This window comes from Lagopus muta, chromosome 2 (genome assembly GCF_023343835.1).
Source record: "Lagopus muta isolate bLagMut1 chromosome 2, bLagMut1 primary, whole genome shotgun sequence".
NCBI lineage: Eukaryota > Metazoa > Chordata > Aves > Galliformes > Phasianidae > Lagopus > Lagopus muta.
Window position 1 is genome coordinate 30408069 of NC_064434.1, and position 18279 is coordinate 30426347.

The following is an 18279-nucleotide window of genomic DNA, read 5'->3' on the forward strand; positions in this document are numbered from 1 at the left end:
TGCTTGTAGGATTGTCCCCGTAAAGGAAACAAACTCTTTGCAGCCTTGTCCGGACAAAACTGGGCATGGTCTGAGCAGCAGTTCCTCTTGGAGGGCTTCTGCCGAAGTGCTGTGGCAGGCTGCCTGTGGGAAAGCAGTGCACCTATGAGTGTGATAAGCTGCCAGAAACCCAGCTATGATTTCTGCAATTTGTGTTTGATGCTAAATAGGAAGAACTAAAAGTGTCTTCCTCTTCATCTGCTGTTGCTTGAAGATGGTTCACAGTGTTATTGTAGGTACTGCTGATGCTTGCCTGATACTGGATGATCACATTCCTGACTAGTAAATCCTGATGCTACCAGTGACCCATAAAATTGAAATACCTGAATTAAAAGCTTACAGATTGCAAGAATGCATGGTTGTTACTTATTATTTCATTTAAACATTGCTGCTTGTCAGCCCTTTTCTGCAGAAGTGGAGAGAAGTAGCATGTCATGTTTCCAGCCTTGGTGTCCTACATTATTTCTGGAAGAAAACAAGCCATGGAGTCATCCCATAGCTTGCTGGCACTGCAGGCTCAGTGTGGCCTATGGACTGGGCAATCAGGTGCTGGGGGACAAAGGTTGGCCATTGCGTTCAACCTTCCTTTATTCCAAGCGTGGCATATTAACCAGGGGCAGGGATGGACTCCTGAGTTAGCATTAACCTGCAACCTTTCTTCTGCTGTGTTTTCAAGACAAAGAAAAATGCTGGGAAAAGGCTGAAGGACAACAGAAGCGCTTAAATGATTAAAAAAAATTTTTTCCTTGTGCAAATCTATAACCATAAGCAAATGTCATATGATGCTTGCTCAAAGGCCATAAAGCTGTGGTAATGTGCAAGTTAGATTTGAAGTATACGTTTTATAAAATAACTGCAAGGAATAAAAATGAAAGAGTTTATTGCTGGGGTGGGATGGTAAATATCAGAATTGTTGGAGCACAAGTTAGTAAAAGCAACATAGGAAAGGTTTCAGAAGTAGAAGTTAAGAGTTAGCTTATATTTTTAGTGGATGTGCTTTTAATATGTGTAAGTTAATATTTTGTGGAAACACAGTTGCGTCTCTCTGAAGCTATAAAACCAGCAAGCGAACGTAGGGGTAAAGAAGTTTGCTGCAAGGCTTACTAACTTCATGAAGTAAGAAGCACTTACTAACTTACTAGTTAGTAAGAAGAAGCTTACTAACTTCATGAAGTAAGAAGAAGTAGTAGCTTGCAGAAACTGCAAATTGAGCTCATTTCCCCTGCCCTGTATTTCTAGCTGGGTGGGTGTCAGTGTGTAACCTGCCCCGAGCTCTGAATCTTTTGGGATCCAGGATGACTGCCTTCTGGTGTTTGATGGGCACAGTAACCATAATGGTCCTGCAGTCTTCTGTGCACTATCGGTGTTTGGACACAGTAACCACAACGGTCCCATAAGGAAGGTCAACTCCTGGCTCCCCGTGCAAAGGCAGTCTTGTAAACAAAACCCTCTAACCTTCATACTATTTTGGTGTTTAATAATGCCAATCTGAAGAAAACCCTGAGATGTTACAGGGTTTGACAGAGGAAATACAATGTATGATGATGTGAGTGATGTGGCCAAGGTGAGAAGGGAATAATTTTTTACTGTCGCTTTCAGTACAAAATGCCAAAGCATGAGATTAAGCTGGCAGGTTCAAAGCAAACAAAAGGGTGTTTTTTACTTACCCAATGTGTAGCTACTTAAGCTTTGAAAATCCTTTCTGAAGCATGTGGATACTAAAAGCTCAAAGGGACAAAAAAAGCAACCGGATGAATTCATGGAAGAAAACTCCTCAGAGGCCCATCCTGTAGAGCTGCTGTGGCTCAGGGTTGGCCATGGGTGGAGCTGGGATGGGATGCAGGCAGAGCACTGTCATGTGTTTACCAAACTTTTGTATTCGTTCTAGGCATGTAGAGCTGCATGCAGTGCTACAGGCAGCACACCAGGAGCAGCAGATCTGCTCTTTGACCCAAAACAGGTGATTCTGGGGAAATTATTTGCTCATATGAAGAATTTGGTACCAGCTGAACCTAAGGGACTGTGTCTGAATATACTAGTATGGTGACTGCTCTTGAGGAGTTGTGTTGTCATTGTCAAATGGGAACAGTAGCTCAAGCAGTACCATAGGGCAGTTCTGGCACCTGCGGATCTGATGTCACCCTTGTGCTCTGGGTTAGCACAGAATTTGGAGGAGATAGAGGAGGCTTTCCGAGCCTTGTTTTTGATGCTGTCTTTTGGAGAACAGGGGTTTCTGATAAATTTCATGGCTGTGATCAAGTACAAAATGCTGTGTTTGGAGAAGAGAGTTCCCATCAAATAGATTGGCAGCAGTGCTGTGGGGATGAGTCTGCACATTGCAGGGGATTGTAGTAAGAAGTAGGATGCAGTAATGTGGGAGTTTATCTTTTAACCTTTGGTGTGAAGTCTAAACTAATAGAATAATGTGCATAGTTTCATTTGCTGCCCTTTAGGAAAGATAAATGTGAGCTATGATCTGGAAACGGTCATCAAGGCTTGGAAAGAGTTTGCAAAGCATGATCTGTAAAGGCCAGATGTAGCCCTTGATCTGCAAATACAAAAGGCAAGCAAGTTCTGTTCAAGCAGTAGGAAGTTGAGACCAGGAGACAAAACAATACTGTCTCAAATGTGCTGAGTCTTTGTTCTTCTGATGGTAATTATCAAGAAAAGATGAAGCCAGTTTGTACCAAGGATTTGTTTTAGTTGGTAACAGTGGCTGTGCTTTGGGAAAACCTTGGAGTGAGCGGAGGTTGTGGAATCTGCTTTTTGAGAAAGTTCCTGGAAGAAGGACGGAGCCTGTATGAGGGACACCTTTGACTTCTTGTGCGGAGCTTTGAGCTTGATGAATTCTTCAGGTTCTTCTTGGGTTCTGTCCTGGGCTTATCAAGAAAAAGTCATTTCAATGCTCAAGAGAAATCCAAATTCTGTAATACAAAAGTAGATTATTTCAGTTGTTTCTGGTGATTTGTTGTTGCAGCTGAATGCATTTTGTTTTAAAGTTGCTGGTGTGCAGGCAGGTTATTGCAACATGTGTTCAACACCAAAATGCTCTGGCTTAGTAGTGCAGCCTGTAATCCTGCAGGAAATGTAGTTCTGCAACCACACTGTGATTTAAACTGGGAAAGTCAGAGGGATAATAACTAAAGTATTCATCATCAACTGTAGTATACACTGTATGTCACTTCGTAGTCTGTGTCCAAATGTTCCAGTGTCTTCTGTTCTGACATGCTTTTAAACAGTTGTCAGTGTCAAATTTGGTGGGTTTTTTTTTTTTTGTTTGTTTTGTTTTTTGTTTTTGTTTTTAATAACTATCAATTGTAAAATAGATTGCATTTATTTTGGTACCCTCATTCTGAATCTGCTTTTTGAACTATGCATGGGCAAATAAAAATAGACTTGTGATGTAACATTTTAACGTAGCATACTGTATGTTTAGATTTGTTTGCAATGGATGTGTTATGTTTGTAGTAAACAATGGGAACTGAGACTTAAAAGATGTATTTCTGATTGGCACCAATACTGCAAATAACACATGAAATAAATGAATGTTTTGAGTTGATCTCTGTAGATGAAGTGTCAACTTCCCTGTTGCTGAATAGCATGCAAAAATGGGGCAGGCCACAGTGGAGCTAGTTCAGGCTGGCACTGCCACTGCTGTGTGTGTCACAGGTCAAAATGGAAACCTGCTGTTACCCGTGGATATGGAAGGTAGTTTGGGAGCCCCTGAAGAACACTGAGTTTTTCCCAGTGAATGAATGTAGTGGGAGCAAGTTGCTGCCAGGCTGTGCTTGTTCTGCAGTTCCTGTGTAGATCTCAGCTCCTGTTGGCATGCTCAAGCTGTGCAGACCACATCACAGCTACTGCTATAACACCTTATGGAACCATGGGTTCGTGTGGGTTGGTATCTGAGTGGCCAGGAGGATTGCCAGGGCAGTATGTTCGAGTGTCAGGGTCCAGTCTGCTCTTAAGAACCACAGCGGGAAAATTCTCAGTCATCACCTTGAGATCTGAGTGTATCCTGAATTCATAAGTAATCCTAGAAAAAGCCTTTTAACATCAAATAAAACAAAACTTCTATTTGCTTTTTGGAGAAATGTTGCAATTCACGCAGTGAGTTTGCTGAATTGATTTTTGCAAGAGAAGTTAGTTATATTTTCATTAAATATATTTTCATAGTGGGTAAACTTTAAGTATCTTGAAAGAATTGGCTTCTTTATAATTAGCGTGGCTTAGCAGACTGATTTGAAATTTGGAGGGGAAAAAGCAGAAGTAGAGAATGTGACAATTCAGCGCTTGACCAACCAACATCTCTGTCACGTCAGCTGGATGGGTGGCTGGAGTGACAGCAGCAGCTTCCTGAGCTCAATCGGAGCTGTTCTCATGGATTTTTCTGGGAATTTTCATTATCACTTGGCAAAGCTTTGGTCATGCCAGGTTTGTTCCTAATTGCACAGAGAGCTGACTGAGAGGTGATGTTGGAATGACTGCGTTATTATGGAATCGGTTGTGGAAGGGCTGCAGCCTGCTTGGGCACCAGGCCAGGCAGGACCATGGCTGGGCGACTGTATGGGGTCACACGGTTCTTTGAGCTCCCATCTGAAATGTTTCCAGCCACTCTCCAGGAGAGGTGGTGGCGATGAGAATCTTTTAGAAAATGTTTGGAGATGAAGAGGGGCCGTTTTGCTGCATCTTCCATTTCCTCAGTGGGCGTCTGCCTGTGGGTCTGCCCAGGAAGAGACAGTGAAGTGTTCTGCAAAGGGAACGTTCTGTAGCTGGTCTGCAAGGTCAGAGCTTCACATATGCATTGACCTCCTCTGTTGTAGACACCAGAGCTTACACACTGCATTTTCCAGGAGAAAGATCAAAGCATTAGGGGAATGAAAAGGCTAACAAATATTTTAATGGCTTCAATTCCAATGATTCTCTAGGGCTGTAATGCCGTGCATAGCTGGACGGATGTAATTGCTTGCAGTTCCCCCAGCAGCTTGGCTGCTCGTGCACCTGTCTTTGCAGACTGCAGGAGGTAACAGAAAGTCCTTTGTACATCTCCCTGCTGCAGGGGACACAATGAGTGCTGGAGCCTGGAGACGGGGGCAGTGGGAGCAACACAGTAGCAGAAATGCAGGGTGGAGAATGAGAGATTACTGCTTTAGTTTACCCCACCTCAAGAAACCACAGCATTTTGCTATCCTCTAAACCTATGTAACCCTTTGTTGATTTCACTAGCAGAGAGAAATGCAGAAGTAAGGAGCATGTGTATGGATTCTCAGAGCTGGAACAGTAGGACTGCAAAAGATTCTACACAATCATGGACTCTACTGGGCCCTAAAATAGTGTAGACTTTTATTACTGTATGAAAATAAGAATCTTTAAAGTGTGTCTAGAGGAGGGCCACAAAGTGATCCAGAGGATGGAGCATCTCCCTGCAAGGACAGGCTGAGAGCTGGGGCTGTTCAGCCTGGAGAAGGCACTGGGGAGAACTTGATGGCAGCCTTTCAGTACTTAAAGGGGTGCTATAAGAAAGAAGAGGACAGACTCTTCAGCAGGGACTAAGGGGAAATGGTTTCGCAATTAAAGAGCAGATATTTAGACTGGATATAAGAAAGTAGTCTTTTATGATAAGGGTGATGAGGCGCTGGAACAGGTTGCCCAGGGTGGTGGTAGAAGCTCCATCCATGGGAATGTTCAAAGCCAGTCTGGATAGGGGTCTGAGCAACCCAACGTAGTTGTCGGTGTCCCTGTTCATTGCAGGGGTGTTGGGCTAGTTGGACCTTTAAGGTTCCCTTCCAACTGAAATGATTCTATGACAAATCTACAATGATTTATTTTTCCTTTCTTTTCTCACCTTTGTACCTTACAAAGGTATAGAAACTGAGGAGATAAACCTTTGCCTAATTTGTAAGTATTTTTACAGTGTTTTCTGATCACTTGGATCATTTCTGATCGTTTCCCTGTGTTCACACAGCTCGTCTTCAGCAGGTGTTCAGGCCATGCATGGCATTCTGCGTTGTGGCACAAGGAGCATTACTTGTGTGGGTGCTGCAGAGTGATGCTGTTTCTCCAGCTCTTACTCACTGCCTTCCCTTCTGATGAGCAATCTGCCGGGCCCATTTTCTCCTCCTCTTTTAATTTTTTCCTAAAAATAGACCTACCAGCTGTGTATTCATTTGTGGGCATACACGTGCGTGTTGCGTCATTGCTTTATTGTCCTTATTTGCTCTTAGTTGCAAAGAAGCTGTTTCATTGAGGCTCTAATGTTTTTACAAATATCAATAACTGATCTTCTTGTGGTCATGGCACGAAGGTTGTTTTAAATTTCTCAGCTCCCAGAAGACAGAATAGAAATGGGCTCATTTATCATAGCTGTACTGAAACAGAAATGTTAGGAACAAAGTATTTAAATGTGAGTATATAGAAGAAGTTCCAGAGGTGATGTAGTGATGTTGGTCTCTAAAGAGCAGTCCAATTAGAGCTGTCCTGTGTCTTCACAAGCCGTGGAAAACAGTCAGTGTCAGGCACACAATCTCAGATTATATGGACTTTGAGCAAGTGTTTTGTTCATTGTACAAGTGTCAGAAATGACAATAATTTTTTTTCTTCAGCTGTTCGCTGACTTGTTGCACTACTTTTCAAACACCCACAACATCTCAGTATTTTCTTGGTCATTTATACAAGCAGAAATTCTAACCTTCGCTTGGGGTAAGGATGCTTTTCAAATATGTGTCCCATCAGCTTCTGATTGTAATCCGAAATTTTACATGCTGTTGTATGTTTTACTATGAAGTTCTGCATCTTTTCAAAGAAAAATAAATAATGCTACTAACTTAGGGAGAGAAATCTTAAACATGACGTTTCTCAGTGTGCTGTCACACTGTACAAGTCATGTCTTACGGTCAACACCCACAGAACGTGGCTTTTGCAGTGCAGTCATCTAAATAGATGCTCTTCTTCAGGCTGTAGCATTCTTTTCCTATGGTAAATAAATAATGTGCCACAAAATGGCATCTGATGAGTTGGAGATTTCTGTGCTGCGTGCTGATTACATGTGGATATATTCACCAACAAAGCAGTGATGAAAAATATAGAAAATATTTTGACCGTATACTCTTTCAATTTAAATCCTTACTGCTTTTCCCATTTTTTTTTTCATGCATATACTTATTTTTAAAATACTGTATTGAATTTCTTTGGAACCAATTTCTTTTTTTTTACTAGTGTGGGAAGTCGGCTTCTTTATGTATTTGTTAAGGAGTTGTGTCTGTTCATGTTGTCATCATTTAATCACTGGTTTGAAGAGACTGAGCTGATTCCTGGGCTTTTTTTTGAATGCCATTTGCAGCTTCTGTTGCAAACCCTTCAGTTACAGTTGTGGATCAGTTACGGAGCTGTGTAAAAGGAGAACGTATTTACGCCCTAAAAGAATGCAGTTCTATTGTTCCCTGACTTTTATTTTTTTCAGTCAGAAATTGGTAGCTCACATGACTAGTAAGTATATACTCTGAGTGCATCAAATGGCTGTGGAAATCTGTTTAATTTCACACAAAAACGGCTATTAGAGATTGGTTGTTTTCTGTATTAATCTTGGTTTCTTCATGAATCCCTGTGGGAGGGACAAAAGTGAACAAAGGATACTTTATGTTGTTGGCATGTTTGCTCAGTGACTGTGCTGGGTTAGTTCTAGGCAGGAGCAAGAGAGAAGGCAACTAGCTGGAAGAGGAGAATTTTGAGACAAGCTGCTTCTGGGCAAGCATTTGGGAACTGAGGGAAGATGCCAAGGCAGGAGAGGCCCTGTGAGCTGAGCAGGTCAGAATGAGTCTGGAAGTTTCAGAAGGGAATGCTTGAAGAATGACATTGAGGCAAAATGTTGTTTTAACAGGTAGATGTTTTGGAGTGACGCCTGAAGATGAGGATGAGTCGTGACATGGTGAGATGTCTCTGAGAACTAATTGGCTCATGTTTGCCTCGAATTTAACATCCTGTCTTGAGCAGTCGCTTTTCTATCAGCCATCTTACAATAGCCAAAAAAAGTTTCTGGGAGACAGCTGAGGCAGGAGCCCTCTTATAAGGACCTGTCACTTCAAGCACTGCATGAATTGTATGGTGAAATTACAGCTGACAAGATACAGCTGTGCACCAGGGTTGTATGGATGCCTCATTTTTAAATTCATGCCCTATTTTTGTCATGAAAAACTTATCCTAGGCAGGCATACCCACAGAAGTCTAACTAGTAGTGTCAGGTCTGACACTGAGGTAAGCACATCCATGTGATAAATAGAGGTGTTGGGTTTTTTTTTTAATCTCCTGTAAGGGTTCCTGCTTTTTTGAGGTGCAGAACTTAGGAACTGGGTAGTTTAGAAAACACAGCCTTCAGTTTCACTGTGTTCTGTTGTGGTTTTCACTTATCGTTCAATACTTACAGGAAGAGAGAATGGAAGAAGACTATGGACGGGTTTTTAATGATCCTTCTCCAGCTGAGGGGGAGGTACGTGGTGTCTCCCCAAAGGGCACCCACCCAACTGGAATGGGAATGACTTGGTGCGAGGCTCCAGACTGCAGTGAGTCATAGTTGGGTCTGTGATAGCTGATACCACATCTCTGCACTGCCGGGTGTAATGGCAGTCAAATTTTGACCCAGATGCATGTGATAGCATTTATTTGGAGTTCACTGGAACATAAAACATGGCGGACACTCCAGGATATGTTACTAGCATGTCATCTGGATTGGGCTGCGTTATTTTAGCCATTACCTACCTGGATCTTTACAGGCTGCAACAAAGGTGTGACCTTGATCTGTGGTATGTCAGGTGCAGGTATTTGTGTGTGGCTTCACCAACTGACTCCCTGTGAATAGAATACTTCTGCTTTTAGAATCAGCTGATGTCCTTAAAGAAGCTCTGTCTAAAGGCTATTCCCAGGACATTTTTCTGTTTTTTCTTTTTTGCTTTTACCTTTCTAGTTCCAGGATATCCTGTCCTGCCTTTTGTTTTTCACAGCTTCCTGGAAATGAAAAGCATTTACATGGCATCAGTCCTACAAATGTGAATGCAGCTTCACAGTCTCCCTGCTCATCATGGACTGCATAAATCAGGATAGATTTCAAATGGAGTTTGTACAGTACGGCATGTAAAACTGGCTGCAGCATTACAGTTTTCAAGGAATGAAAGAGATGCTGATTTTTGATTTCCTTGGCAACCAGACTTTATGACTAATGAGAAGAGTAATGGAGAGACAGTGCAGGACAGCTGGTGGAAGAGGAATTTAAGAATTGGAAAGAGAGTTTCTTTTAATCAAAATCCATGTCTTTCTCTACTCTGCCTTCCGTGTTGAGGATGACCAATGTGGAATTGCTAGTAAGCACTGAATTGGCAATGACTGTAATTACTTGGAAGCTATCAACCTGCAGTTTCCCTTGCAATCATTCTGAGATTGAGGGAGTGATGTGGAGGTGACATTTACTGTGTGCAATGCTCCTGTCCCAGGAGGCTTAGCTCATATGGGCTGGGCACAGCTTTGCAAGACCAGCAATGAAAAGTTCTCGCTTGTGTCTAAATCCATAGGATGGAGTATTTTCTGTTGTTGCACGTTATTGAGGATTGCTGCTCTTCTGGGGACTCCTCTTGGGTCCTTGCACTGGTTGATATTGCACTGATGTTGTTCTTGGTCAACAGTAGCACATTTTCACTGTGCCAAGAGTGTCCTAGCAAAGAAATCCCTATGCTTTTTGATGCATGAAATGCTCATGAATTCCTAGACTAAAGCAACAGTATTTTCCTGTTTAGGGAAAAATGGAAGAAACTGAGAATGAAAGTACTGTTATATTGAGCTAAAGATGTGCTTTTGAAGCTAATTTCCACTGCAGCTTAATGTTTAAGGGAGAAGGCACTTCTAGAGAACGTTTTAGAAGGGGAGTGCCAAAGCTCTCCAAAGCCAAGTGCAGTCTAGAGCACTTCAGGGAGAATTTCTTGCCTGGAATAATGTCACTCCATTTTCTAGGATGTGGCCATTCTGCTGTCATGTTTTCTCTTAGATATCACCAGCGATACAGCTATTTCCATGTTGGTTGACCTGATTATAGCTAACATTTTAACTGTAAATGTGATTTGCTCCCCTTTTAGATGGCAAGAATCATTCAGAGGCTGTGAGGTGGAATACCTTAGAGGGGAGATGAGTGGAAGGAATGAAAGGAAGACTAAAATCATTCACAGTGATGAAGGTCTGTCTTTTACTGTATTCTTGTTCCAAGGAACAGATCAGGTGAAACAGATCAGGTGAAACCTCTGCCCCATGCTTCCCTGCCATTATGTTGTTCAGTAAAAACTTGGTTTGAGATTGTTACAGCAGTAAGCTACAGGGAGGCTTTCATAGTTATTACAGCATTTCCTGGGTGGCTCAGTATTCCTTCTTGAAGCCACGCCTGGCTTACTGTAGCTTCCTATGCTCTTATGACAGGGTGCTGTATGCATTTCAGGAATGCTGTCAAAAACTTCCATGTCAGAAGAAGATCACTGTGTCACACAGCATGCTGGATGTGTGAAGAAATTAATTGTTAAAGCATCTAGTAAAAGTTGAATGAGTTTTACATAATAGAAATGGAGGAAAAAAAAAAGCTTATTTTTACATAGCCTTTGAAATATACTTTTGCTTCTCAGTGTTAATTTGAACATAGGGAATTTTGCTAACTCTGCACCTCTGTATAATAATAATAATGTTATCTGTTAACAGACCAGAGGCAGTGGTATTTTTCTTCTAGCAGAATCAGGTTTCTATCTTTCACAGGTCATGGGACTGAGAGGTTAGCCAGCATGAGTCACCATTCTCATTCTTGTCTGTGAAAGGAGAATAGGAAAAGACTTTCAGATTGTGCGGGTGTTTGAGAAAAGGGATTTGATTAATTTCTTGTTTTCTTTGTTGTTTCCAAGAAGTGGCAATTGAGTCAGAAGCCTTAATTTGTGTATTTATTTATTTACTTTTAAGCTTGTCAGTGTAAGCAGTTACAGCTAAATGAATTCTGTTTCTAAGTTACCTTATTGAAGCAGAAAATCTGAAAGATGGGATTTTCCTTTTAACAGAGCGCCTATACTGAAGTACAAAGGCAGGTTGAAGATTAATATTATTAATTTTATTTCTGTCTAATAAGAAAGAGATATCAGCTGCTTTTATTCTTTGTTGGCTATTTTGGGAAAAATACGCTCCAGGCTTAAATATAGTATTTCAAATTACAATCTAGTGTGTCCTTCAAAAATTCTCTATTTTTTAGTAGAAACGATAAGATAATTCTTCAGACCTTGGGTCTGTCCTTCAGTCAGCAAAAGGAAGCATGCATGTCCATGTAATTGAAGACAGGTATGCTATTGTGAAGGGTGGAACATGAGTCTTCGTAAAGAGAGGTGGAGTCTCCAGTAACATGGTGTGATGGGGATGCTGATTCATTTGTTATTTGACGATACACTTTCCAAAATGGGTCTATGGGATGTGTGGCTGTTGTGTTTGTTGTTACCTGGGTGGTTTGTTTTTTTTTTTTATTCAGTGAGATTTGGGTTTCGTTGATTGGTCTGATTTGTCCTGTTACCTTCACTTTTTTTGAACTCAATTATTCTTGAGGTCTTGCCTCAAGATGCTCTAAGCTTTTTGCAGTGGTCTCTGGAATCTGCCTGAACATTGTGTTTTTGCTGTATTGTCAATACAATACCAAACAATGGATTTGAGCTTTTTGAGTTCCTCAGGAAGTGTCTGACTTCATTTAACTGTCAGAGTTCTTTGTGGTACTACATTTCTATTCTGTATATGATTTTTTTCTTTCACGTTATGTTTTCAGTATTTTCTAAGATGATCTTAGAAGACTTCTAAATACACGGTGCTGTAAGACAGCTGTATGTAAAAGCTTTAGTTTACCGGTTCCCTTGAAAAATTCAAAACCAAAAGCTCTACTTTGATGAAAACTTTTCCTCCAAAGAGGAAACAGCTCCAGTGATTTCAGGAAATCTATGAGGGGCTTGGTGCTTCCCCTCCTCTCCACAAGCATGCTTCAGATCCTGTAATAGCGTGAAGAAATATCCATTGTGAAAGGAGATTTGAATTACTTCTGTTCTCAAGAAAGAGTTTGAATCAATCGTGTTTGCCTTCTCTGTAGAATTTCCTGGTGGCTCCAATTTAAGCTCCTGAGGAATTCGAATTTTGCATGAATATACAAAGAAGTTTTATTGACTTAAGACCACCACATTGGAGTCCCAGATAGCGTGCATCAGTGAACTTCAGTTGGAATGTTGTAAGACAGAAGTTATAGAATTGCAGAATCATAGAATAGCCTAGGTTGAAAAGAACCACAATGATCATGTAGTTTCAACCCCCCTGCTGTGTGCAGGGTCACCAATCACCAGACCAGGCTGCCCAGAGCCACATCCAGCCTGGCTTTGAATGCCTCCAGGGATGGGGCATCCACAACCTCCTTGGGCAACCTGTTCCAGTGTGTCACCACCTTCTGGGTGAAAAACTTCCTCCTAATATCTAGCCTGAACCTTCCCTGTCTCAGTTTAAAACAATTCCCCTTGTCCTGTCACTATCCACCCTTGCAAATAGCCATTCCCCCTTCTGTTTATATTCTCCCTTCAAGTACTGGAAGGCCACAATGAGGTCTCCCTGGAGTCTTCTTTTCTCCAAGCTAAACAAACCCAATTCCTTCAACCTTCTTCATAGGAGAGGTGCTTCAGCCCTCTGATCATCTCAGTGGTTCTCCTCTGGACCCAATCCAGGAGCTCCACGTCTTTCCTGAACTGAAAAGTCCATAAAGCTGAAGAGGATGCTGCAGAAAGCGAGGAAGTGGTCAGGTTGTTTTTTTGTGAGTTCATTGAAATAAGTTCCAAAAGATCATATGGTCTTCAGTTACTGTACAGCCACTTCTATGTCTGTGTGCTTTAGAACTGTGTTTCTCATTCTTCAGCAGGGAAAAAAACATCAGTAACTGTTTCATGTTGAACTGTGGGCAGTCAGCAGTGAGGGTCTTGCTTGTAATTACAAATGCATTGATTGAATGCTTCTGTCACCAGAAGGTTATGCGTGACATTTCTGACAGTCTCCTTCATGTTTTGATTGCCACTGTTAGTGTTTCTGAGTACTTGCAATATCTGCAAATGTTGAGACTGAAGTTCTTTCGAGTGATACTGTTAAAAGGACATAACACATATCATTTGGCCACATTTATGTTTAAAATAAAAAAGGCAGCTGCTTTGCAGACTGGGTGTGAAGTCTTGTGAGTCACTGGCTGAAACATGTTGACCTAGGAAGAAGGAAAGAACCAGTTCTACTTCAGGATCTGTGTTGGAAGTAATTCTAGAAGAGAATTTTCCAAATGATTCATTGCCATTGTATTTAAAATATTGTCTATTTCTGGTCTGTGTGTGGTTTCCAGTGATTATATTTCCAGTGATTACAGATTTTTCTGCTTTCCATGCAGTGTATATATTTAATATGTGATTATGTGATCTTTATCCTATTTTGTCAGGCAATAAATTTGTTTAAAACTTCATGGAATTTCTATTTTACTGGAATTGGAGAAGTATAAGAAAGTTGTGAAAATGTGCAGGAAGAAAATACACTGCCTTGGCCTTGGAAGAATCAAGGGGATGTGCCTTAAAACTTAGAAATTAATAAAAATAAAGTTTTAAATGGGAAGGATTTTGAAACTCATCAGTTAATAGATGGGGCTAGGCTTGGAGGAAGGCTTTAAGGGTGCTCTTCTTGATCACAGAAGGTGTTTGAATTAAACAAAAAAGTATAAGACGATTTAAGTTTCATTGAAGTGCGCTTAAGAATTATTTCACGTTATCCTCTTCTCTAATTGATTAACTGGATAATAGGTTTAAATGTGCCAAATGACAAAACCCATGGATTTTATAGCAACTGATCTGAATTGATCTAATTATGTCTGTTTTTTCCTCTTGTGACACCTATGTGAATCCAAATGATGTACAGCAAGTTGAATTAAATGAAGTTGTGCCTGTTTCTTGGGAGCGGTGATGAGAAAATTAGAAATTTCTTGAAGAATGTTAATGAAATGAAAGCGCTAAGTGGGAATGGCTGCTTGGTGCATTAGTGCTCCACCTACGCCTGGTCCTTCTCACAAGTATAGGCAGTTCCATTTGATTGCCTTTCAGTTCTCTCAACTTCATTTTGTATGTGTGGACATTATTTGAACATGTGAAGTCAGCTGCTAAGTTCTTCTCTTCACTCTATAACAACAACTTAGTCCTCCTGGTTTTCATACTCCCCTGATGTTTCTATTGGGTGGCTGGATTCCGTCAGAAACTTCACATCTGTATGTTCTTTGGAATACTACTTCTCTTGATCTCTCTTTTGGGGACTTTTGAACCAGCAGTTAAAAACAACTGGTCTAGAAGTGTGTTATTTAAATCCCAGAGGTCACATTGATCAAATCTTTCTGTGATCCGCATTAAGTACCCTACTTTTGTATTTGGAGAATACAGTTTCAACTATCCTTGACCTCAGATAGTTCAGAAAAATGCCAATAATCAGTTGAGAAAGCTTCACAAGTGGAGTTTCTATTATGTTCGTGCTGCAAAAGCACGGAAAGAAGGAAAAAATTGTTGCATGTTTTTCTCTTTGAAATATTTAAAAACATGCCTTTATTCTCTGAAACTAAAATTCTCTGGATCAGCTGTGAACATCTGAAGTCAAGGTGAGGCCCAGGCAATTCAGGCCGCGCTTGCGCATATTTGCTGAATTGTGCAACACGCTGCAGATATCATCATCTGGGGGAGGTAGAAAATGCAACGCCTTTTGTGAAATGTTGAACAAAATCTTCAAAGCAGTGGAAAAACCATTAGGTTTAGGGAGGTTTGAGTTTTTGACCTGAGTCATTACAAAAATACTCTATGTTATGTATGTCACGTTTTCTTTGTGTTTCTGCATTAAATATTTTGGTTTTAGCGAAGGAAATTGTCATGACTAAGGAAGTACAGAATGTTAAAAATGATGAAGTCTGCTTGAATCTTGAAGTACGAGAGGACTTAGTTTTCTGTCTTGAAAAAGTGATACTTGGTCTGTATTCATTCTCTACACCTGTGTCCTTCACACCTTTCACATGTGGTGGATTTTCAAGACTGAGGAGATCCAGCGTAAAAACTTGTTGCATGGAGGAGTTTCTGCTCTGATTTTTACTTTCTTGGTGTTATGTTTGCTACTTTGTGCTGGCAATGGAAGTTCATTCATCCTCATTTTGATCTGGGAGGAATTATTAAAATGCATGAAGCCATCCCCTTTGGAGATTGTTTTTTTTAATGCTGTCCTGGTGCACTGGATACACTGGTTAGTGTTGCAGGAGCTCTGGGGTTGGTGCTGGCCAGGTGGGGAGAAAGGGATAGAGAAATGGGAAAAGTGACTTTTGTCCCTGGGGCAATGAGCTTTCAAATTACCTCACCTGTTCTTTGATGCTCTTTCCTAAGTCACAAATTGTTACGTCTTTGTATTTTCCCAGTTAATGGGGAGCAGGCATTACGTAGCGAGTAAGGAGGCTGAATCTTCCCAAGGGGAGGAGAAGAGCATTTTTTGGGGAGCATTTAGAATATACTTTTGTGTAGGTGTCTATAGGTTGTGGAGAAGAGTAACATTTTGCTTATATGATCTTGTATGTGGAAATTGAAAGTTTCCATGGTAAGCCTCGTACATGGTTTTCAAGGATAGTTATTTTTAATGATGTTTTTAAAATTATGTCTTCTAATGTGTTTTGGAAACAATTTGGATTTACATTTTATTATGTGTTGCCCATACCTGAAAGAAAAGCTTATGTAAGTTGATGTGGCTGAAGGACATGATTGGAAATTTTGACCCTTGAATCAAACTGCACGACTGCACTGGCTGTGCTTTGGCATGTCGGGCCCCATTTTATGTCTCATCCATTCCACAAGCAGAGGAATCTGTGGCCCGGTGTTAGACAAAACATGAGGATTAAAGCTCTGTGCGGGTTGAATAAGCAGCAGCTTTGTTCAGAAAAACTGAACAATGTTATGTCTGGACATGAAGGAACAGAGATTCCCTGCACTTCAGATCCTGCTGCTGCCAGGTTTCCAGTTCATGTCATTGTCTGTGGGGAGTGAGCAGGAGCAGGTAGGCCATTTTACCTTGAGGCTTGTTGTCCAAGTATTTTGACACCTTTTTGGGCTACAGGACACTGTCCCAGCACATGGTTTCCCCCTGCAGCTGGGGCTGCAGGATCAGGGCAGCACAGTGCTGATGGGCTGGGCTTGTGAGAGCTGCCTGGTGGCTGCTCATGGCCTAAAGCCCAGCTGGATCCTCTTGTGGCAACTGGGAGAGAACTGAAGGTAATTTTAATCATGTGTTGTTTTTACAGGGCAAGATCATGATGTCTGTATAAGATCTGTAGGGGAGTCTCACTGTGGCTGATGCTTGAGCTCAATTTTTTAACATAAACATGCATTTGAAGTCCTGAACTTTGTGATTCTAAGGCAAAATGTATTGCAGAAGGAATAGTGCTTCCTTAGGGAGGGGGAAAAGAAGAATGACTTGGCTTCTTGAATATTTTTTTTCCTTTGTAAGTGTAAGCTATCTTCCCTTTCTTGCTGATGAAGTAATGTGATGTGATTGGTAGCTATGTGTTGTATGAACACTAATGCACTGTATTCAGACATAAAGATTAGATTAAAATTACGATCAAGTTGAAGATAAAATGCAAATAAATGAAGGGCAAAAGAAAAAAGAAGCCCTAACCCTGCCCTGATTATTGTAGAGCAACGGTCTACAATTTCTCTCCTTTCCCGTACCAGGAACCATTAGCATCTGGATGAAGGCTGATTAGAGATGTGTGCGCTAGTTATCTCAGGCGCTTGCTCACAAGTTGAGCCTCTTGCTTGCCTGCGTTCACTGCATTCTGGCTCCAGGCACACCAATTGGTTTCCTTTGGGGTGAAAATACAGCGGAGGATGCTCCTTAGCAGGTCACCTGATATTCCCCAGCTCTTTGTTCACGTTTTCTCTAGGAGACCAGGCTGGATCTAGTAAAGCTATTTGGTAGAGAGTAAAGTTAGTTAACACCTCAAAATGCATGTAGGATGGATGCTAGCCCATCTGTATTTCTTAAAGGAAGGGAAGCAAAATGAAGACTATGCCTGCTCATGTAACTGAAGGAAGAAAAGGAAAAGTGGTCATGAATATTACAGCACCTTTTATTTAGTAGACGCTCAGTTTCATTCGGAATTTAGATTTGCTGTCCTTCTTCAATGTATCTAGCCATCAGGCTGTCACGGGATGGATGTGTTTTAGGCATATGAATTCAGTTAGTCTGAATGAAGACTATGTGGGGACAGGACGTGGTGACTTTATGTCTCATATCTTAGAGGAGTTTCCCAGTCTTTCAAGGTTAGCCCACATTTCAGATTACAAAAAAAATCTTTTTCAAAGAGCACAGGTGTCATAGATCAATGCTATATCTAATCTTGGAGCTACAAACTCAGATTGGGAAGTGGCATTGGTGGCATTACAGTGACTGTTCTTGAATTTTTTTTTTCTGCTCTAATTGCTTGGGAAGTTTTGAATTTAAAAACACCTGAATCACATTTTGTGGCTGCATTTACAACCTGACAGAAAGCTTTCCTTGACTCTACTTCTGGCTTTTCTGCCAAAACAAATAGGGTGTTCAGAGCATGTGACCACAGTGGTTTGCCTTCTGCATAAGCTTCTGTAAGGGAATCTGTAATTATGCTCAAGGGCCGACCCTGCTAGTCATGATTCTGCATGCGTTATTTTCAGATTACTTTAACATCATATGTGCTGTGATCACGTGTGCCTTTGGTTGCTTCAGTACAATACCCAGCCTTAGGGATAACTCTTCTGACTCTGAAGAGGCAGTGCTTGTACTGTAGTGCCTGCAGCCATAGCCTTATTGCTACTACAGATTCCTTCTAAAAGATGAGTTTGACCAAACCTGATCCCTTTTATGAATTTTGTAACACTGAAACAGAAAACTGATCTCGATTTCTGTGATAATGCTGCTTGGTAGGTTTTGGTCACTGTAGACTCGAACAGAATCTTCTGAGCAGAGAGGCATTTTTTTTTTTTTTTGTGGTGTTGCTGTTAAGTGATTGGAAGTAGTGTTTTGATTTGAGATTTTAAAATCAATACAATACTCTTGGACTTCTACATCAGCCTGTCTAACCATTTTCTGAATAAGAGCTAGATTTCTTAGTGTTTGCTCTCTGTAAAAGCAGCAAAC

At 41.0% G+C, this 18279-nt stretch overlaps 1 protein-coding gene across 7 annotated transcripts in view; it reads left to right on the forward strand.

Annotated features, from left to right (window-relative positions):
• Positions 1-18279, forward strand: part of MYO6 (myosin VI) — a 770453-nt gene that overhangs the window by 672407 nt on the left and 79767 nt on the right. The gene's annotated exons all lie outside the window — the stretch shown is intronic.